Source organism: Erythranthe guttata, chromosome 3 (assembly GCF_056151865.1).
Source record: "Erythranthe guttata isolate IM_541 chromosome 3, IM_541, whole genome shotgun sequence".
Taxonomy (NCBI): Eukaryota; Viridiplantae; Streptophyta; class Magnoliopsida; order Lamiales; family Phrymaceae; genus Erythranthe; species Erythranthe guttata.
Window position 1 is genome coordinate 9,682,369 of NC_142535.1, and position 6,219 is coordinate 9,688,587.

The 6,219-nt window shown below is 32.2% G+C and overlaps 1 long non-coding RNA gene across 1 annotated transcript; it reads left to right on the forward strand.

The window, feature by feature from the left end:
• Nucleotides 1-614: 614 nt before the first annotated feature.
• LOC148771731 (uncharacterized) lies at nucleotides 615-1,197 on the forward strand. Its single transcript, XR_016030521.1, has 3 exons — nucleotides 615-719; nucleotides 974-1,040; nucleotides 1,140-1,197. It is a non-coding gene; the product is annotated as an uncharacterized LOC148771731 (long non-coding RNA).
• The last annotated feature ends 5,022 nt before the right edge of the window (nucleotides 1,198-6,219 follow it).

Below are 6,219 nucleotides of genomic sequence, written 5' to 3' on the forward strand. Positions count from 1 at the left end.
ACGATGCATGTGTTTTACCCGACGGTCGTATAAGAGACCGTTCTTGACGCTTTTTGAATCGATTTTGACACATAAAAACCATCGTATAAAACAATATTCTTGACGTTTTTTAAACCAATTTCGACACATAAAAACCGTCAAGAAAAAAACTAATTTGATTTAAAAATAATCTTAAAAATGAACCTGATTTATAAATAATTAAATAAGCAAAAAGTTTCCTAAATTCACTTCATTACTTTTTCTCTTCCCGTCGATACATCGAGAAAAGCTTCTCCACCGCCGCTATCGCCGTCGCGGTCGCTAACTCCACCGCCGCTAGAGTCGTCGCGTGGCGTCGCAATCATATATCCATCACCATCGTCGTCTCCATCGCTATCCCATCCTTCATTGTTGTCTCCATCGCAATCGGAATCCCTTCCTCCACCGCCATCGCGTTTATCACCGCCACCGCCATCGCCACTTATGTCTCCGCTTTCTTCTCGTATTGATTTTTTGCCCTAAAATTTCTGTCACCTACGTTTTAATTTTTAAACATTTTATTAGATAAATTTGTATTGTTGCCAATGGACTTCATCATTTCTAGACTGCCGAAATTCACTATTCTCTCTCCTTCTTTAGATCATTGGCTTGAATGTACAATAGAAAGCTTCAACTTGGGGCTGTGAATGCTGTCTCTATGAGCTTTGGCCCAATTGATTGCTTTCAGATAGTTTATCTAGGTAAAGTATTAATCCTTTCAATTTTAATTTTATGTGCTTTTCTTCAAGCCTTTGACTATGTAGATTTGTTTATTTTTCCTTAGTTTTGAAGGACAAAAAATGCATATTTTTTTAGCTGTACAATATCTGCAATTTTTGTTGATGAGAATCTTTTGTGTTGCACTTTTGTATTATTATATTTCATGTTAACTTTAAACCATTTTTGAAGGTATGAAATTTATCTTACAAGAAATAATTATCAGATTATAACACAGATTTACGAATATATGAAGTGTCGTAGTGACCACTGGAAAGGGTCCTTGAAGTCATCAATATCAGGAGGTATGCATATAATAGTGTTCTGAATATAATAGTCTTAAGGTCCACAATTCTCTGTTATCAGGAATTAATTTTAGGTGTAACTTGTTGGTCTTGTTTCAGGTTGCTGCTCTCTTTTATTCAGGAACAACTAAATCTCATCCACTAATATCCGAGCATCGATCTGTCCTGTGAAGCAAATGACTTCTGGTTAAAAAATGTTTACACAAGTATGTAGCTAGTACTAGCAATTTTCTTTTTTTTATCCGCGTCTCTATGTGAATGATTAAATTGACGCTAGTTAATCAACCCTCGAAGAATAATGTTAGCTATTGGTGTTTTTGTATCAGATTTTTATTCCCCCTTCTTACTAAGTCTTCGTGTTCAACTCATAATTTTGCATATTTGATGATTAATTCTCTGAGTAAGGTCTTGATTGAATGATTCAAGAATTCTGGCCTTGCAGGGCAGACCCTAGTGCTTTTTTTAATGGGAGGAAATGTTTAGACATATACAACTTCAGTTCCTCCAACATCAGGTCTAGGTAAACAATATATTATTCTTAATACTTAATTACTAAAGTTTCATTTAATTTAAACTAATATTGTCATTTATTTTCAGACATTGAGTATGCCCTGCACTAAACCAGCTCATAGTTATCGCCATCGTTGCTCTAATTCTCTTATGTTCGTTTTATGGCGTTACATTAAACTTTCATCTTTTATGTTTTGTGATTTTTTCATGATTTTTAATATCTTTCTTTATATACTAAATTAAGCTATGCAATTTTTCCTGATTTTCATATGTTTATGAGGTTTTATGGATCCTCTCCTAAGCGATATCTCAAGGCTTGACAACACTGGCCTGTGCAACATGTTAATCAGGTGAACCTTCTTTATATTCTTTATACCTTCTTCATAATACAATTTGATGTTCTTTTATGTTATTTTGTTTCAGTTTAAAGTGATCTACAAGTAGATATATTGTAGATATATTTTCTGGTGATGGAATAACTTGTTTTTTTCTCTGGATTACACAGGACCTCATTGTACATGGGAGCATGGGATCAAGGACACGCATGCCATTAATTAACCAAATTTAATTAAATTCAAAGTTATTAGCTTGTGTTGTTTTTGTTAAACTGAGATGTATAGACTTTAGAAGTGAATGTAAGTGTTGTTTTAAAGATAATATTCGTGAAGTTTGGTTTTGCATACTTTTGGAAAACAAGAATTCCTGTATTTGGAGAATCCTAGTGATTTTTGGCATTTGTGTGTGTTCGTGTTGGGAAATTATAATAATTTTTGGCATGCGGTTACATTTTTTAATAGGTTTCAGTATTAATTCGAAGAAAATATTGAAATATATATACCAGTATTTATGACGGTTTTCAATTGTCGAGAAATGTATTCTTGACGGTTTTCAAAATATGTATGAGTATTTACGACGGTTCTCAAAGCGTCGAGAAACATTATTCCCGATGGTTTTTCTACACGTGGAAGTATATACAACGGCCTTTTTCTTGACGATTTCGTGATGGTTGAAAACCGTCAAGAATAATGCTCCCAACGGTTTTTCTACTTTTCCTGACGGTTGTTTACCATCGCATAAAGCCATAAATGTTGTAGTGTGCTAGCAACTGAAAAAGTGATAAATGGTGATAAGTTATTTTTACCGTAAGAATTATACTGCAAGAAATTTGATTAAAGAATAACATAATTGATAATGCAACATTGGAATATAAATTTATAGAGAAGGTACATTTTAAAAAAAAGCTACCAATTTATTTTGTTCCAATTTAAACAATCTATCGTACCTATAAAAGTGTGAATACTAAATGAAGTTTTTTCCCTTTTTTGTTTGTCCAAAAAAGCCCCTTTGAACAAGTGCTACATTGAGGCTAATATGGTAAAATTATCTAGCAAGAACCAACAAACCGTGTTTAACATCTTCAATTCCATCCCAACTCAAACAAACATTTTTTGAAACCGACAATTCATAAGTGCCTTTTATAACTCGCATCTCACCATTTCCTTGCATTAACACAATTAAACATGCAATTCAACTATAATTTCACAAATAAAAAACTTCAAATGACATTCCCATACACAAAATGGACAGAATCAATCAACTATTAATAATGAAATAACTGCCATCCTTTGGATTCCTCTAAAAGAAATATATGGACTACATTCAAAGGTAAAGAAAATAGAAAAAGCTTCACTGTTACTTAGGTATTAATGACAAAATAAATTAAATCATTAACTAAGAAAGTTGTGCAACCTAAAAATACCAAAAGCTTCTACGGTCTATATATATACCCACATTCCGACACATTTTTCTTACCCTTACAACAAGAACACCGCAAAATTTTGTTGACCAGGTGCATGATTTAGTATAACAACACTACAATCTTATGCACACTTTTTTCTTTAACCACATGTGATTCTTATAAATGTATCATTCATGTTTTGTATTCACAAATCGAGTTTGTTTTCTAAGAGACAAAGGCGTGACTTCGTATTAAGTTCCTCCGAATATTCTAGTTATATGGTTCTAACGGTAGGCGACTATACTACAAACATCAGTTTCTTTTGATGGTTTGTCCTTGTGATTTTTGTGTCGCTGTAAAGGATCCCAAAGTAGCACATCAGTAATTATGTCTCAATGATCTACGATACAAACTCTCATTGATCATAGCATTACATCCCCAAAAGGGGCCGAGCTAAAGGACCCTGAATTCGATGAGGCTAATAATATCTTTCTTTAAGGAAATCTTTTCTTAAGCCTTTTGTGTATGAATATGATTGTTTACCAGTTCCAAAAACCGATTGCATTATATTACCATCTCTTAGGTTTAATCCCATGCATGGCCTGCGACTTTGGCTGACAAACACAGGTCTCATCATTTTTAGCATTTAAACTTTTAGAAGAAATGACGGTGAAAATATTATGCTGGTGATACTTAATTCGTCATTCCTCGAGTAGGCTTCTCACAGACTCGATTCGGCATTATGCACATCATCTTCTACGACTTAGAAAAACCGACCCATGTTTAAGCATACACGGGTTTAGTTCTGTTGTTGGTACAATACAAGCTCTTTCCCAAATCATAACTTCCTTTGTTGGATATCTTAGAAGGGGAACAAGCGATCGTTTGATCAAATTGTAGTGATTCATATAAAGGAATCATATCTTCTTGATTATTGTTTTATTTTAATATTTGTTAAAGGTGAATAAAACCAATTAGGTACACAAATAGATCACGACTTTTGAACAAAATAAATAAATATGTCACTATGATATCTATGCATTACTAAAATAAACAATTCATTAACTAAATTTAATGAATATATAACATAACTATTTTTATTTTCATGTGAAATTCATGACCGACTAAAAAGTAAAAATACATAACGTGTTGATGATAGAAATAATTAAAGATGGAGGACGTGATTAATATACTAACTTCTAAGCGCTATACTAAATGCAATATTGCAATATTTTCTAACTATTACTGTTGTGTAATTATTTACTTAATTTATTGAATTTTTCTTCCATATTAAATAAAAAATAAGGTATTAGATCCATTATATCTATCATAAACAAATTCAAAATATTAATAACTTTGTTTAAGTAGAATCTCATATATTTACAAATTCAATAAACATTTAATTTACTTTGATATTGTTTATAAGATTGACAAAATATGATACTATTCATGCTAAAAAAATGTATCACACCAATTTTTAGGAACAATCATATGTAAGATTGGAAATAAACTATGATCATAAAGAACTAGAGTACAGGTAAAAAAAATTCAAGGATATGTATTGATCTTATGGTATTGAATATTGTCTCATTGACCCTAGATATCAATTATTCATACGGTATGTATTGAACATGCACTTTTTGATGTCGCGACACGGCCCTTATAATCTTTCGGTAGGTCGCGAGTCGCGGCATAGGTCCTTGATCAAATCTTTCTTGAACTTCCTAAGGCCGCGACATCATGTTTGTGCCGCGGCATGACACTTTGCAGCATCCTCATGCCGCGATCCTGGATGCATGTCGCGCTACATGGCCATTGAAACTGTTGTGGCATATGGTCCATGTCGCAACATGGCCCCTTTGTAGCCACTTTTGGTTCAACTTCCGTTTTCGGTACCAAATTCCCTTCGAACGGCGAAAATGCTTTCTCACAACCTAAATCGAAAATAAAACACATAAATAGATATACAAAAAAATGTTGCGTCATATGGTGTATGTTGCTAGATGACCATTAAAATTGTTGCAGCATATGGCGATTGTTGCGACATGGCCAATTTGTGGCCACTTGTGGTTCGACTTGCGTTTCCGTTACCAAATTCCCTTGAACGTTGATAATGCTTTCTCACGATTTAAATAAAGAGACATACTATTTCTACCCTCAAAATATCTTATTTCACCACCAAATTAAATAGACGTGTTATTTCTATCCTCAAAATATCTTATTTCACCACCAAATTAAATAATTTCATATTTTACCCATTTCTTCTTCTTTCACCTATATTTTTTACAAATTTATAAACCGTCTACCACTAAACTAATTAAAATATTTCTAAAAAAAACCCCACCATTTTCACTGGAAATCTCACATTCTCCACCTTAAGTGAATAATACTTTCGTCAGAGAAAAACATTTTTGAATGCCAAAAAGAGCAGGAATTCACCTTTCTCTTTCTGGAAAAATAAATTAAGAGTGCTTGTATGAAAGGTCCTGAACTTCTTCTAGAATTCGCCAGTTTTGCTTAATATAATTATGTCTCCAAAAATAAAATTACATAATCTGTGGATCATATGATATGGAAGTTTAAATATCTTGTGATAAATATTTCATTGCAAAAAAATAAAAAATAAATAAAAATATTATAATTTAAAAAAATAAAATAAAATAGAAATAAATTAGAACACGTGACGATTAAGTGAATATAAGGAAGGGTAGTGGATTAAAAATTTGATGGTATTTATGATATTTTATAATATTTAGTGGTGAATTGAGATACTTTGGAGGTGAAAATAGCACCACTTTAAATAAAACACAGAAAAACAATATACACACACACAAAAAAAAAAAAAGGAAGACAAAAACCACGAACGAACGCCAAAAAAAAATAAAAAAAATTAGAGTACATAGATACATAATAACATAAAATCAATGTTGT